The following is a 17,636-nucleotide window of genomic DNA, read 5'->3' on the forward strand; positions in this document are numbered from 1 at the left end:
AGTATAAGCATTAGTTTGGAAAATAAGTAATAAAGCTAAAAAGATGGAAATTACAGTCTTTCTATAAGGGCTTCCAAGTGGTCTGACTGGGCTCTACCAGTTCCTAACCAGGAACCATCTTTGCTCTGGGCCACTAATTACCCCCACCCCACACTGGCCAAGCCCAGCCAGGGCCACCCGCTGCTCCCGCTCTGGAAGATGAAAAGTGATCATTTAGGAGGCGGTGATAGCCTAGTGGTATTTTCGCCGGACTGTCAATTCAGAGGCTTAAGTAATGTTCTGAGACCCAGGTTTGAATCCTTCCATGGCAGGTGGTGGATTTCAATTTAATAAAATTCTGGAATTAAGAGTCTGATGATGACAATGAAACCATTGTCAATTGTCAGGAAAAGCCCACCTGCCTCACTGATGTCTTTTAGGGAAACATAAAAACAGAAACATAGAAGACAGGAGCAGGAGGAGGGCATTTGGCCCTTCGAGCCTGCTTAACTGTTCATCATGATCGTGGCTAATTTTTCAACTCAGTAGCTTAATCCTGCTTTCTCCCCATAATCCTTGAACCCATTCGCCCCAGGTGCTATATCTAGCCACCGGTTGAATAAATTCAATGTTTTGGCGTCAATTACTTCCTGTAATAATGAATTCCACAGGCTCACAACTCTTTGGGTGAAGAAATGTCTCCACATCTCTGTCCTAAATGGTCTACCCCGAATCCTCAGATGGTGACCCCTGGTTCCGGACAAACCCACCATCAGAAACATCTTCCTTGCATCGACCCTGTCCTGTCCTGTTTGAATTTTGTATGTCTGTATGGGATTCTCCCTCATTTGTCTAAACTCCAGCAAAAGCAATCCTAACCGAGTCAATCTCTCCTCATATGCCAGTCCTGTCATCCCCGGAATCAGCCTGATAAACCCTTGCTGCACTCTGTCAAGAGTAAGAGCATCCTTCCTCAGAAAAAAAGACCAAAACTGTACGCAATGTTTGAAAGTGTGGCCTCACCAAGGCCCTGTATAACTACAGCAACACATCCCCGAAACTGCTATCATACTGGCCTGGCCTATATGTGACTCCAGACCCATGGTAATGTGGTTGAATTCTAACTGCCGTTTGGACAATTAGAGATGGGCAATAAATGCTTCCTAGCCAGTGATGCCTGCATCCCATGAATGAATACAAAAAACTCCTTGTTGCCCACACAAGTTCTGATGCAGGTTCAGTGGCCTGGAAATAGTCACTCTGTTTTTCACTCGACAGATGCTGCCACACCTGCTGAGTTTCTCCAGCATTTTCTGCTTTTGGTTCCAGTTTCCAGCGTCTGAGTTCTTTGCATTTAACAAAAAGACTACATGACTCTTGTGCTGTTTTTGTAGTGCCCTTATGCTTCAGTCAGGAGGCCTGGGTTCAAGTCTCACTTGTTCCAGAGGCGTATATTAAAATGTCTGAACACATTGATTGGGAATATATCTCCCTGCAAGAGTCTTGGAGTGGGGGCTCTTGTGGTGCAGTGGTATTGTCCCTAACTCTGAGCCAGGAGAACTGGGCTCAAGTCTAACCTGCTCCAGAAGTATGTAATGACCTCACTAAAAAGGTCAGTTAGAAAATATCTAGGCAACAATAGCATAGGACTGTTGTAGTGTTGGTACCACAGGGCTGAACGGCCTGGTTTCAACTCTCACCCACCCCAGACATGTGTTACAATGTCTTTGAATAGGTTGATCAAACATATCTGGCCAACACTAGTGCTTATAGCTCACTCTTTATTTATTAATCAGAAGTACAATTAACTGTATCACAATTCCCAATTAGCTGCAAGATAACAAAGTGTGGAGCTGGATGAACACAGCAGGCCAAGCAGCATCTCAGGAGCACAAAAGCTGACGTTTCGGGCCTCAAACGTCAGCTTTTGTGCTCCTGAGATGCTGCTTGGCCTGCTGTGTTCATCCAGCTCCACTCTTTGTTGGATTCTCCAGCATCTGCAGTTCCCATTATCACTCCCAATTAGCTGCATGTGTTTTGTGGTTAATGTACTGGATAGCAGATGTTTAACATGCTTCTCCACCACTCAATGCTAAAGTTCATCTGGATTTACTTGAATGAACTCTGAGGATTTGCATGCAGAACTTCACAGAGCCATCACTGCACTCTGTCAGACAAAATGGTGGTTAACTCTTTTAGAAGAAAGTCTGGAACAAATCCGGTCATAGGTATTTCAACAGCATCTATCACTTCCTGATATGATACATAGTGCTGTTGGAGTGAATGCATTTCAGAGTAATTCATTGTACTTGAGGCACTTTGGAACATTATGAGGACACGTGTCAGTATTTTCTTTTATTAGGAATACAAAAAAGAAGAAGAAACTTAGCTGTTCCAAGTCCTTTTCCTTCCCCTGCTTTGAAACAACCTGGAGAAGAAATTTTAAAATAGGAATCTACCAAGCTGATAGTAGAAAGGAAATTTGTATCTATTTGGAACACTTCTGCAGAGGCAGTTTGTGACCAGTGATCTGAAAAGACTAGGTTAATTGGATGTGAACATTAAGGCTGGATTTATTTCCCAACTATAGTGACCCTGAAAATGCAAAAGTGAATAATCTCCTTGGAGCAATGCATTCGGTGTTAACTGCACAGCAGTGATGGTATTGGGAATTTGTTGCATTTCAGTCCAAGCGTCTCCCGTGCTTTTTCCTCTGATGAAATTAATAACTGATTTCCTTGGTCTTATTAGATTACCTTAATAATATAAAGTTCATTGTTTATGTTAATATTTTAGAGGTAATATATAGTTCTGGGAAGATTATTGTTGCAAAGGTCAAGACACTAAAACGCTTTGTTGCAATATTCCATAGAATCCCAACAGTGTGGAAACAGGCCCATGGGCCCAATAAGTCCACATGGATCCTCAGAACATCCCACCAGACCCATTCCCCAAACCCACTTAATGTACACATCCCTGAAAGCTATGGGCAATTTAGCATAGCCAATCCACCTAGCCTGCACATCTTTGGATTGTGGGAAGAAACCGGAGCACCCAGAGGAAACTCAGGCAGACATGGGGAGAACGAGCAAACTCCACACAGACAGTTGTCTGGGGAGAAATCAAACCCAGGCCCCTGGTGCTGTGAGGCAGCAGTGCGAACCACTGAGCCACCATGCTACCCTAAAACCTGAAGATGTTGAAGTTTTGCAGGTAACTCAATTTGTTTAACAGACTCTGAATAGAAGAGTTGGAGCTATAAAACAATAAGTAGACCTATTTAGCTGAGTACATTATAAATAAAGGATAACTAAGCTTGGAGGTCAGCTTGAAGATCGTACCAAAGCAAACAATATTGTCATAGAGATGTGTGGCGCTTAGGTTAGCTCGCTGGTTTAAATTTATCAGTGTTTGCTGGGAGAGATTTTCAGGTGTAATTTGCCTCTATTATGGTTTTGTATCTCAGAGAGAGTAGTTATCTAAAATTAGTAACGGACAGGCTAGCATTGTAAACAGAGAGTGAAACCCACATCATCATTGACTGCATGGAAGGCGCATGAGGCTGAATCTTAATTTGGATTTGCTCAGGAACAAGATTCTTTAGTTTGAGGGTATTGGAAGAATCCATGGTGTCGTATTTCAAAAACTTAATCAGCAGAGTAGCTTGGCAATGTTGGAGAAGTAGTTAGACGAAGACTACAATCACAGTGGGTTAAGCTTTACCTTTGAGAATAGCTGGAACTGGGAAGAATTCTCTAGGCCCTGGTGGCATACTTACAGGTGGTCAGTACAGAAGAAAGTAACTTTTTAAGATTGATGTCTGCGAATTCTTGGGGAAAGTGAGCAGTAAACCTCATTTTATTACATACAATTTCATTACAAATCATATTGTTAAGTCAGTAATAAGAGATAATGGGAACTGCAGATGCTGGAGTAATGCTTGTTTTTGTTTCATCCTCTTATTTAAAGGTCATTGTAGAAAAATAATACATTTTTGACAAAGCTTGCCATCTCACACTTACTAGGACAATTCCTATGAAAAATAATGTATATGCTGCATGAGAGGAGAATGCTGATTAATTGCCAAGTCAAACGTGGTAGAAATGTTGCTGTGGAGAATGCCCCAGTTAATGATGATGGACAGTTAATTGTCACTAGCTTTTTAATTCAGTTTGTCTCTGGTTTTGTCAATGCATTGCCCTGAGAAGTGAACTAAAGAATGGCTGTCACCTATTTTGGTGCATTGAAATAAGTGCATTGTGCACACATGTTCTTCCTGTCTGCGGAACGTATATTGATATGTAGCTTCAAATTGATGCAAGGGCACCATTCAACATATTTCACTGATAATCCTGAGTTGATTGTCATCATAATTCTTTGCATTCTCAGGATTATAAATGTTGTCCTGTTGCACACTCATATCAGATGTTGTAAACTGTATTATGAGCTTTGGAAGTAATGGTCGTTTGGATGTATTCAGTACCTTGCTTGTTGCAAAAAAGCTAAAGACATATGCTGCCAACCAATTAGCACTGTCCTGCCAGACAAGATGAATATAGTTTTTCCTTTAGTTTGGTATTTCTTGTGAATTGTCTTGATAAGTTTGTAAAATCATGAGGGACATGGATAGGGTGAATAGCCAATATCTTTTTCCAGGGTAGAGGATTCCAAAAGTAGAGAGCATAGGTTTAAAGTAAGAAGGGAAAGATAGAAAAGGGACCCACGGGGCAGCTTTTTCATGCAGACGGTGGTGCGTGTGTGGAACGAACTGCCAGAGGAGGTGGTAGAGGCTGGTACAATTACAACATTTAAAAGACATCTGGATGGGTGCATGAATAGGAAGGGTTTAGAGGGATAGGGGCCAAATGCTGGCAAACAGGACAAGATTAACTTAGGATATGTGGTCGGCATGGACCGGTTGGACTGAAGGTTCTGTTTCAATGCTGTACAACTCTGAGTGTGAGATGATAAGCTGAGACAAGAAGTGACTTTCTTCAGAAATACTCAATTTCTGAACAAGTTTAATTTTTTTCCAAAAAAACTGATATCTTTTGGCAGAGCTCAATTTCGTAAACATGATATTAATATTTAGATTTCCTTTTAAATATTAATGCTAGCTCTAGTGCAAAGGCTTTCAGACTGTTGCTTGGACGTTCTCAGCATCTACAGTCTGTGCAGTGTTCAGTGCCTTCAGTTGTTTCTTGATTATCACATGAAATCAATCAAATTGGCCAAATTCCGGGCTCAGTGCTGCTCAAGAGCTTCGCGGACAACCAAGTGGATCAACCACTTGGCATTTCTGGTGAAAGGTGCATGAACATGTTTCAGCCTTGTTTCTTTCACTAATAATCATTTGTGCAGAGAGAACGTGGAGCCTTCACCTCCTGTTAGCTGTTCAGCTGTCCACTACCATTCACATCTGGAGGTAGCAGGCTTATAGAGTTATCCAATCAAGCCTCGCCAGCTGTCCCCTTATTCAAATGTAATTAGTTTTAAGATTTTTGTTTGTAATGGGACAATGTCGTTTTCAAACTTAACATGAAATTGACTTCCGCCATGATCACTGTTTCCAAGTGGATTTTTTGTTTTACCATCACTGAGTCATCCTGCTAGATCTAAAATAATTTTGTCTCATGTTTGTTCAACAAAGCATCGCTGCAGGGTCAAAACAAGGAACAAAAACATAGTTGTTAGAGAAGCTCAGCAAGTCTGGCAGCATCTGTGAAGGATAAAAGAGAGTTAACGTTTTGGGTCCAGTGATCCTTCCTGAGAACACAGTTGTCATTCTAAAAGCTCATTTTTTAGATCACATTTGCCAGTTTGATCTGTCCATTTTGTGAAGAGTGCTGGGATCAGTGTTCTGACATGTTGCATCATTAGATCTATATAGATGACTTCATTTTAAATTGTGGGAGAGAAGGTCAAGGTTACAATGCAGCAATAAAAGGTGATGATAGTGGCAGAAAGGGACAATGTGCATAAACATGAGAATGAATCATGGTGGAGAAAATTGGATTTAATCTAGTTGATGGAGAGGGAAATTTAAGCGAAGAGAGCTTTAGAAATCCATAAATAAATGTTGAGGCAGAATATTGACACACAGGGTGGAACATGATGGGACAGCCTGAGATAATTTCCTAGTCATATTGGAAAAAAATAAAATCTATTTAGGGAACAGCAATAGAAACAAATTGAAATTGTTTTATCTGAATCCACCAAGCATGCATAATAAGATGGATTGACTCATGTCACAAGTAGAGATGAATGTTTTTAGAGTAATTGCTGTGACAGAGAGAATTAATAGGGGACCAAAGTTGAGAAATAAAGATTGCAGGGTGCACAATACTTCAAAGTGACAGGCAGAATAGCAAAGGAAGAGGAGAGCCCCTGATCGTAATGCATGACAAAAGGACACTGTTGAAGTGGTCTTGACTCTAAAACTCAAAGTAAATTCAGGGTGCAGAAACAGAGTACGAGAAAATGCAGTTTGTTTAGTGTGTACCATTTGACACAGAATTAACCATGAGGATTTTGTACCAATGATAATCTAATAAATAAAGTATAACTAAGCTTGGAGGTCAACTTGAGGTTCGTACCAAAGCAAAAGAAAGTCACTATTACTGTAATCATGGAGGACTTCAGTATTCAGGTAGACTAGGAGTCCTAAGAAAAGGAATATCTACAAAGATTTTTGTTTTGAAGCAACGTATGGTAGAGCTCACTAGACAGTGGGCAGTTCTGGATTTGGTGATGTATAATGATGTAGACTTGATGAGGGAGCTTAAGGTAAAGGAATCCCTCACGCACAGTCACCACAATACGAGAGAATTCACCCGGCAGTTTGAGAGGGAGAAGTTGGAATCAGAAGTAACGGTATTACAATTGAGTAAAGGTAACTACAAAGACATGAGAGAGGGGCTGGCCAGAGTTGATTGCAAGAGGAGCCTTACATGGAAGGTAGATGGCCAGCAATGACAGGAGTTTCTGGGTGTAATTCAGGAAGCATAGCGGACATTCATCCTGAGGAAGAGAAAACAGATTAAGTGGAGGACAAGGGACCATGTGGCGAGGACTAGTGGGAAATCTGATGACAGGTGCAGATATTTTTCTGAAGAAGGCTCCCGACCTGAAATGTCAACTTTCCTGATCCTCTGACGCTGCCTGGCCTGCTGTGCTCCTTCAGTTCCACATTGTGTTATCAGTGCAGTGAGCAGGGTTGGGGTGGGTGTGAGGGATTCGGAATATGAAGAAAGCAGTGGAGGAGAAAACAGGTATTTTGACAAAGCAACTGAAAACGATAATCATCGACGCTATTGTTTGGATTTGAACCGAAGGAAAAGAGCACAAAACATTTTGTTCTAGTAATGAAAGATAATCATCGTAGTCAATTAAAATAATTTCATAATCAATTAAGTGAGTAACAAAAGCAGACTCCAGTCTAAATTCAGACATATTTGTAAAATAGGGTCTGTAACAGATGCATTTCAGAAAGATGGTCACCAAAAAAAGGTCCCCGAACAAAAGAGGTATTTTCTAGAATAGTAATGATCAACAAAGGCCCCATCAATTGTTACTTAGGCACTGGTAAGGCTCACATCTGGTGGGACTCTCAAGATGCATTTAAAATAAAACTAATTCCATATAATTAGAACTTTAAATTACTGCTGTTGTGTCCATTAATCATTCTTATGGTGAACCTGCTTTAGACAGCAGTCCTCATTGTTCAGCCAGTTTCACCACCACCTCCTTCATGTGGCACTGACATTGATTTAAGTACGTCCAAGTTAGAAAACAGTCAAGTCTAGCTCCTCTCCTTTGGCAGAGGGAAATATTTGAAGAATGCTGGCAGTCTGCAGTTAAGGTATGTTCTCCAGTCTCTGAAAACATTCAGATTTAATATTGCGCAGAGGCTTTCTAGATACCAACAAGCAACGGAGAACTTGTCTAATTTTAAATTAAATATTAGTAGAAATAGCTATTCATTGTTTCATGCCTTTTTATAAAAGAAGGTAATCAACTGAGGGTTGGAAAAGCAAAGAAGCAAGGTACGTTTAAGCATTTTTAAATTAAGAAACCGTAAGTGGCCTCTCAGTGACGATATCTAAATTGCTTTGCATAATTGGAGTTCATTTTTGGAAAGTAACTCCGTTGATGCTTGTAGTTCCTGTCTTTATTACTGTGGGTATAACATACCATGCTTATTATTAGGATGGAATCTTCGAGATATGCCTACAATAATTAGAAGGTTGAGCAGCAAAACAAGAATCACTTGCCTGACACTAGATTTAAAATTTTGCAATTAAGTTTTTTCAGAACACTTAAGGCAGGTCAACTTTCTCAACCTTTGTGGTTGGGAATCTGTTTTGCATTCATCAGCATGCTGTGAACAGTCATTAACCCCCCCACAAGCCCGGTGGAATTACATTCATATGCGCAATTTGGTTAGGCAAAACTGAGAAACCCGCCTGTTCACAAACACAATCATAAACACTCGTCACATACCTGGCAGGGAAGACTTCTCCCTCTAAACTTTGGTGAGTACAAACTCTTTCAGTTACTTAGCTCTTTCGTAAGCAGAGTATTTCTTAGCGAAAACACTTGCAGTGTAAAGGGTGAGCCTCCCCCTGTCAACCAGCTCATGAGAAGTCTCAGTCATGTAAAGCCTTGCTTGTTGTGGTTAAACACTTAAACTAATCAGAATCAGAAAGCTTCCTGATCATATCTAGAGTCAGGCAGGGCTGCCCACTCTCTCCTGCCTTGATGGTGTGTTGAATAGAACCCTTTGCTATGCCCATCAGGGAGGATGTGAGCCTGAGAGGGGTGACTATTCCAGGCAGCTGAGGTCTGCAGGTCAAAGCCTTCCTGTCCATGGATGACATTGCCATTTTCTGCTCGAATTCGCTGTCAGTGCACAGACTTATGAGCGTCTGCAACCAGTTCAAACTGGCCTTGGGAGCCAAGGTATATCAAGGCAAGAATGAGGCCATGTTCTTTGGGAATGGGGTCGACAGGTCTTTTATTCACTTGACAGCCAGGACAGATTACCTGAAGGTGCTAGGAATTTGGTTTGACGGGGCCGGGGCGTGCACAAAATCTAGGGAAGAGCGCACCGCCAAATTGAGGCAGAAACTGTCTTTTGGGACCAGTATTCCCTCTCCATTCTGGGTAGAAGCCTGGTCATCATATGTAAAGCACTGTCAGTTATTGTACGTGATGCAGGTCTGGCCCAGTCCCCGAAACTGTCATATTTCATTCCCTGAGCCATCTTCCATTTCATCTGGAAGCCTAAGATAGAGCGGGTCTGCAGGGACTGTAAGCACAAAACTCTGGGTGAGGGGGCAGAAGAACATATCCCCCAGTATTGCCCTCATCCTATTGGCCACCTCTATGTGTGGCTGCATCATGCTGTGTGTAGACCCTCCGTACGCAAACCCCCAATGTCACTACATACTGATGTTCTACCTGTTCCTGGTATTGAAAAGGATGGGACTGGCCTTGCCGCAGGGGATTGTGCCAAGTAGTAGGCCCACCCCATATCACTTGTCCTTCGTTGAGAAATTTGCAAAGAAAAACATTTCTGACTACCAGTCTATCAGGAAGTGGTCAGCACGCAGCATCCTGGAGATCCTGAGGGAAAAGGAGAGGGTGGATTCTGCCATGTGGTTCTCTGAGCAGACTGTAAAAGTCATTTGACAGAATGCCTCATCTCCATAACTTTCCAATAAGCACCAAGACATCACTTGGCTGGTGGTGAGAACGGCACTACTATTGAGATCCTTTATGTACGCCCGGTTTGTCTGCGCCACCACATGCTGTCCTGGAAGTGGCTGCCATGGGGTTGAGATTGTCACATACCTCCACCTGGAATGCGCCTTTGCACAGGAAATCTGGAGGAAGATGCCATGGTTTTTGTCGAGTTTTGTTTCAAGCAGCTCGGTGACATGGGATCCTGTGCTCTACGATCTGTTCCCCGCGACACACGCCAAGACAAACATTATCTGGCTCTGGAGGACTTCACTGAAAGATCCGCTTTGCTCTGCCCCAAACTTATTGGCCTGCCAGAAGAAGGACTTGGCATTGATCAAGCTTTGCAGACTGGCACGTTCCAAGGTCCAGGACCACATGGGGTGGGATGCTGTAAAGTTTGGGGCAACTGCGCCAAGGGGCAGTGGGGAAAGACCACTGTCTGAGGTCTTTCTGCTGAAGGTAGGTGGGGATCTGCGCTGTTGTCAGACCCTGTTGGTGCTTCAGGTGTGTGTGAATATTGACATTGTGTATATATGAGTGGTTTTTGTTTTTTTTGGATGGAGTTTGGGCCCAATATTTAGTTTGTTCACTTGATCTGCAACTGTATAGAACTGAACTGCTTTTGTGACAATGTATATATACAAAGATTTTTTAATGAATAAACTGTCGTTTTGAAATAAAAAAACCTCTGTGCTCCACGGTCTGTCCCCCGGGTCGCGCACTGACACAGACATTGGCTGTGCCTGGAGGATCACCAGCTTGGTGAAAAATGCTCTTTGCTCTGCCCCAGACTAGTTGGACTTCGCGAGCCTGGAGTTGACATCGACCGAGTGTTGCAGACCGGCATATTCCACAGTCCAGAACTATGTGCCGAGGGATGTACAAGAGATTTGGGACAGTAGCCGCCAAGGCACAGTGGGGAAAGACCACTGTCTAAGGTCTTCCTGCCAAAGTACAACACGGGCCCATTCAGTTATTGGACCGTCCCGGTGCCACAAATGTATGTAAATAGTGTTTTGCATAAGTAGGAAATGCCTTGGGTATGTTTGTTGGAACTGTCAGGAAAGTCAAACTCCAATGTTAGATAACAAGGTGCGGAGCTGGATGAACACAGCAGGCCAAGCAGCATCTTAGGAGCACAAAAGCTGACATTTTGGGCCTAGACCAAAAGCTGATATTTTGGGCCTAGACCCTAGCGCCCAGGCCCGAAACATCAGCTTTTGTGCTCCTAAGATGCTGCTTGGCCTGCTGTGTTCATCCAGCTCCACACTTTGTTATCTCAGATTTTCCAGCATCTGCAGTTCCCATTATCTGTCAAACTCCGATGTTTGTTTGTTCTCATTATGCTGAGACTGTACAGAACAAATCTGCCTAAATGACTATGTATTTATAAAAAGATATTCTATAAATGAAGTATATTTTCGAAATTTAAAAAAAAGCAAGGGATGAAGCTACAGAAAAGGTTCACTGGAAGGGTGGGATGTGTGGAAAGGAACTGATTTATGTCGGGGCACAGGAAAGATGGTGGAGAATGGAGGGAGCCAACTAGGATGTACTGGGTTAAGTGACAGTAATAGAAGTAATATAACAAGCAAGGACAGTAGCTGGATATTAAGTCGGAGAATGCAGTTGGATAATGAGGTGTGCTGGGGAGGGAGAATGAACGAATTCATCTATAACTTGAGCAATGGAGCGAAGTGAACAAGTGCATGAATAGGAAGGGTTTAGAGGGATATGGGACAAATGCTGGCACGTGGGACTAATTCAGTTTGGGAAACCTGGGATGCATGGATGTGTTGGGCTGAAGGGCCTGTTTCCATGCTGTATGACTGTATGGTTCCATGTGTATCCAGCAGATACTGAATACTTTGCTGGAACTGTCTTTCTCAGGTGGCTATCACCCTGTTCATGGCACTGGTATATCAGAACGAGAGCAGACTCCTCTCCCCTTCACCCCAGTTGATGCAGGAACTCACTCTAACCTTGTTGCTGCACCCCCTCCCATCAAGGCTCAGGCTGTGTCCCTCTCATTATTGCCTGAAAGGTCTTCCCTCACTTGTTGCCACTCACCCGATCCCCCCAGACCACTAATCCTGAAGAGCCCTGTTATAGTGCAGTGGTCATTTCCCTGCCTTTCTGCCAGAAGGCCCACAGGTTCAAGTCCCACCTGTTCCAGAAGTGTGTAATGACATCACTGAGAAGACTGATTAGAAAACTGGCTACTCCACCTCCTACTCACTTAGTCAGGCCACCTGACTACCTTCCTCCTCTATCTGCACCAGCACTAGCCACTGCGCCAGCATTCATTCATTCAGCGTGTCCCTTTGCCCCAGTCCAGGAGAAAGCAGCCCACAGGGACGTGGAAAGACCACAGCTGGATGGTGGGTGCCATTGTTTAGCTCCTTACCTCCTTCGGGGAGAGGATCCTGAGGGTAGAAATGTCTTTTACAGTCATCGAATCATAGGCGTCATAGGTTTAAGGTATTGTTCTTTTGTTTTTTTTGTTTTTTTTTAATGACCCTTGACTATGGCTGACTGTTGGTGCCAAAATCCGTGGACTCCTATCGGATGAAGCCCATGACTGACATTATGAGGCTCAGCTTGACTGAGGACTACTGCCTTTTGGCTTTGAGATGTGGCCATGTTGTTGACGCACAATGGGGTGTGTTTGTCGCATAGGCCACTGACATATTTTATAGATGTAACATTGAGAGAGGACATAGCATGACAGCCTCCTGCCTGGCCCCTTGACTGATGAGTGCTGACAATCCTGGCAAGCTGTCTGTCTTACTGTTTGCACTGAACAGCAAAGCAAGTTGGAGTACCACAAGTCTTTGAGCGCTGGGTGTGGAAGCATAGAGCAAAAAGCCAAAACAAGGATCCTATGAGCATCGAGATAGGTGTAAAGTGATTATGTTCTAAGAGTGAGCAATGAGCTTTGAGATACGCCCCAGTCCAATCTGTGAGCTGGGTGCCTTGTCCCAAGTACAAAGTTATCTTTGCAGCAGCATTTTGTTCAAAGATGTTGGGCTGAGCTTTCCAAAGTGCTGAATTGAAGTGTAGAACCATACTGTGAGTGGATCAGAGATGGGCCATGAGGGAAGTGGTGAAGTTGGTGTGCATCAGATGCCAGTGTCTGTGGACGTGGGGTGCACGTGGTCATTGCAAATGGAATATGCTCTGCAATGTCGGTGCTGGCTCTCCAACATGGAGATTGAGAAGCGCAAACAATGAATTGGAGTTTCCAGGTACCTGCTCAGACTTTCATAACGTGAATTGTTGGAATTTAGTCTCTATGTGGCAGGTGGGAGAATGGGAGCCTGTATATTATAGTTATGAGATGTTAATGAACCCTAATTGCTGTTAATAGTCCTCTTGCTGTTCACGTGAGGATCTCCCCTTGGTGTCTGAGAGTTGGTTGGAAATGAAACCTTTTGTTTTTGACATAGTGAAAGGCTTCATTTTACATGCTCACTGTAATTGTCCCAAATTTCTGGCCAGAGCCTTTGTCATTCAGGACCTCAGAAGATTTTGCCCATTAGGATGTGTTCATGTCATGAGCCTTGCCTGAGGCTTTCTCGAACTGTAGCTGCTTGGAGGCTTTCTCGTTAAATGACTGTAGATGATTGACCGTCACTTCAACTCAGGAGCAGTCCCATTGCTCGTCTGTCAGCTCAATGGCCTGTTTCTCGAAGGGATGAAGACCCTTATGCCAGGTATTCTTCCCCCCTCCCCTGTCATTGCATGATGATGCTGTTTGTGCACATTCCATTCCTGCAGAAGGAGAGGAGCATAAGGAGACATCAGCGTGGGTACAGAAGCCTGCTTCCATGGATACTGATAGAGATGTCAATCCCCAGAGCTGTGATTGTGTGTGTTGCTTGTCAGAAGATCATGGTGCAGGGGAAGTTAGGAGTTGAAAGATTTTGACTGAAAGGTGGCTCAATGTTGCCAAAAAGCTAGAGTTGTTGGAAATTAGCAGACCATCGTCTGACCTGGGTTGTCTGCTATTCCTGTATCCCAAAGCCTCGTGGTAGTGTCTTGTCCCGTGCTAACCATTGCTGAAAAGTCAAGTGATGTGCAAGTTCTCTTGGTTGTAACGAAGGGACAGTGAGCTGCTGATGAATGAGCTGCTCAGTGCTATATCTCCTTTTAGGTATGAGCCCTGGCAGATATGTGAGAGGCAGTGTCACTGTGCTGCCAGTTGGGCTACACCAGTAGCTAAAGTGACAGATACCGATTTTTTTTGAGGTAACTGGTGGAGATACTTGGTGCATAGTCACTGTGTAACAATCCTGTGCAGTGGCAACCTTACAATGCTAAATCTCGCGATAAGAGGCACAAAACTTTGGGTAGGCCATTGAGCATACCCCGGCACAACAGTGCAGATCATAGAATCATAGAAACCCTACAGTGTGGAAACAGGCCCTTCGGCCCAACAAGTCTACACACACCCTCAGACATCCCACCCAGACCCATCCCCCTATAAACCACCTAACTGACACATTCCTGAACACTATGGGAAATCCAGCGTGGCCAATCCATCTAGCCTGCACATCTTTGCACTGTGGGAGGAGACCATCATTCACCCTTTTCTGGTACTAGGTTTTCATGAGCTGTCCACATGTATTGACCTCCACAGCTCCCTCTGTCCAGGTTGTCTGTGTCCACTGAGACAGCCTGTTGTTACTATCCTTGTGGAAAGGCACTTCCCTTTTCCCGCGCTCAGCATTCATGGGAACCTTCAGGGATGCATCCCAAAATTGTAGAGTTGCCTTTTTATCCCAGGTCTCTGACGCCCCAAAGGTGATGAGCAGAGCTTGAATAATGCTCCTAAGTTCAGAGGGTAAAATGCTGTCTGGGCACGTTTTCAATGTGGTGCCTGGAAGATGAATTTTTAGATTTAGATTTAAGTTTTGTTGTGACATGTACTCAAGTACAGGATACAGGAGTACAGTGAAAAGTGTATAATGTCAACACTCACAGCGCCATCTTGGGTGCAAAGTACCTAGATTCTGTTCTTAGTGTTGTATTTTCAAACTAGTTTTTAAACAACCAAGTTTGTTTGTGTGTTTTTGCCTGTATGGAATTCAAGCACCCGAACACAGAATCTGGTAATGAGAACATTACCTTCCAATATGTGTGAAAGGACTGGATGGAAGGGAGAAGCATTGTGAAGAACCACCATATAAATGTAAAGGCTGCAACATATTGCAGCTATTTATGATCTCTTGCAATAAATTCAATTAACAGGTAATGTAACTGTAGTATTGAAGCTTATTAAAATTGTCATGGCTGTGGCACCATTGAGCTATCGATACCCTCCAGAGTTTCTCTTTATTTTATTTGCCATAATAGAGTGAAGTGTAACAGATAGCAATACGGTGGTAGTAGATGTATAAGGTTGATGAATGCTGAGCCAAAGTTGCTTGTACATGGTTCCAAATACTGCCACTGGCAATTTGTGTCATGACTAATCTCTGATTTGAAACTTTCTGCTCCTGATAGACAACAGCTGTATAAATACAGAGGCTACCAGAGCATGTCAGAGGCTAGGAGTACTGCAGCAAGTAATTCACCTCCTGACAACAAGCCAAAAGGTGTAAGGCAGGAGCGTAGTGGAATACTGTCAGCTTGCCTGGATAGATGCATCTCCAACAACACTCAAGAAACTTCACCCAATCCAGGACAAAATGACCAACATGATTGGCGCCAAATCCTCACATATCCACTCCCTCTATCACCAATGTTCTGTAGCAGCACTGTGTGCTATCTACAAGAAGGCTCCTGAGTTAGCTTCCAACCTTCCAAATCCACAATTTTACCATCTACAAAGTCAAAGGCAGAAGATACATGGGAGCTCCACCACCTGCAAGTTTCCCTCCAAATCATTAACCATCCTGGCTAGGAAATATTTCTCCGTTCCTTCATTTTCACTGGGTCAAGATCCTGGAATTCCCTCCCTAAGGGTATTGTGGGTCAACACATGGCAGATGGGCCTGCAGCAGCTCAGGAAGGCAGCTCCCCACCATCTTCTCAAGGACAACCTAGGAATCAACATGAAGTGGCTGGTCCAGCCAGCAACACCCATGTCCCATAAATGAAATTTTTAAAAAGCCTCTTTCAGCTTTGCAATAAATCTTCAGATTTTAAAAAATTGAGACTCTCAAAAATACTTGGAGCTGAACTACAGTTATTGTAGAAACAACAGACTGCTGAACACTTCAGGGTAAAACCAGAATGAACTACTGCCCAGATTTAGGATCATTGTTCCGCTTGGATAGTTTGTCTCATCCAAAGATGAGCCGTGAAATTTGTGCAATATTTATTTTCTCTACACAAAGAAACATGTTGACAGCAATATCCCTTAACACTGATGCCCACTCCATGAAGTGATCATGCCCTACCACCCTCCCAATTTGCTTCACTCATTTCTCTCCATTATTGAGCTTATCCCCGACCAATGAATTGTTCCTCCCTCCCGTTGCTTCTCTCTACCCTGGCCTAATCCATCTTCCATTACTAGGTGCTATTGATCTTTTCTAAAGGACCGCAACTGCGTCGTCTGACTTTCCTGTACAGAATCAGCCTGTTGGCTAAGACGCCGAAGAAGACAATTTGAATATGTTGATGCTGCTAAACCAGCAGAAACTTCGATCCTCAGGCTTAGCACATTCCATGACATTTTTTATTTTCTGCCTTCCACTTTTTCCCTTGTGTATAGATAAGTTGCAGAGCTGGGCTGAGAGACATAGATAAGTTGCAGAGCTGGGCTGAGAGACATAGGTAAGTTGCAGAGCTGGGCTGAGAGGTGGCAAATGGAGTTTAATGCAGACAAGTGTGAGATGATGCACTTTGGTAGGAGTAACCAGAAGGCAAAGTACAGGGCTAATGGTAAGATTCTTAGCAGTATAGATGAGCAGAGAGATCTCGATGTCCATGTACACAGATCCTTGAAAGTTGCCACCCAGGTTGACAGGGCTGTTAAGAAGGCATACAGTGTTTTAGCTTGTATTAATAGAGGGATCGAGTTCCGGAACCAAGAGGTTATGGTGAAGCTGTACAAAACTCTGGTGCGGCTGCACTTGGAATATTGTGTACAGTTCTGGTCACCGCATTATAAGAAGGATGTGGAAGCTTTGGAAAGGGTGCAGAGGAGATTTACTAGGATGTTGCCTGGTATGGAGGGAAGGTCTTACAAGGAAAGGCTGAGGGACTTGAGGCTGTTTTCATCAGAGAGAAGAAGGTTGAGAGGTGACTTAATTGAAATATATAAAATAATCAGAGGGTTAGATAGGGTGGATAGGGAGAGCCTTTTTCCTCGGATGGTGACGGCGAGCACGAGGGGGCATAGCTTTAAATTGAGGGGTGAATGATATAGGACAGATGTCAGAGGTAGTTTCTTTACTCAGAGAGTAGTAAGGGAATGGAACGTTTTGCCTGCAACGGTAGTAGATTCGCCAACTTTAGGTACATTTAAGCCGTCATTGGACAAGCATATGGACGTACATGGAATAGTGTAGGTTAGATGGGCTTGAGATCGGTATGACAGGTCGGCACAACATCGAGGGCTGAAGGGCCTGAACTGTGCTGTAATGTTCTATGTTCTGTGTATCTTGGGAGTATTGTGTGTTTTATCAAATCATGTGATTTATTTTCTTTCCACAGCCACATGTATATTATAGAGAGAGGCACACTTAATATGCTTAATTGACATCATAGTGGCAAATGCCGTGGAGTTTGGAAGTACATTACAGTGTTACTGTTTCACACTCTTGTGGCAGAGAAGCTGCTTCATCTAGTTCTGTGTGGGATTTCACTTGACTGGTATGAGATTTATAGTAAGTATTTATACTAACTGAGATAAAGACTTCTTTTCTATGATAATGTACAATAATTGACACACCAGT

General features: G+C 43.3%; 1 protein-coding gene across 4 annotated transcripts in view; it reads left to right on the forward strand.

The window, feature by feature from the left end:
* sorbs2b (sorbin and SH3 domain containing 2b) overlaps positions 1–17,636 on the forward strand; it is a 493,304-nt gene that overhangs the window by 298,347 nt on the left and 177,321 nt on the right. The window lies entirely within an intron of this gene.

The sequence above is a fragment of the Stegostoma tigrinum genome, chromosome 3, assembly GCF_030684315.1.
Source record: "Stegostoma tigrinum isolate sSteTig4 chromosome 3, sSteTig4.hap1, whole genome shotgun sequence".
NCBI lineage: Eukaryota > Metazoa > Chordata > Chondrichthyes > Orectolobiformes > Stegostomatidae > Stegostoma > Stegostoma tigrinum.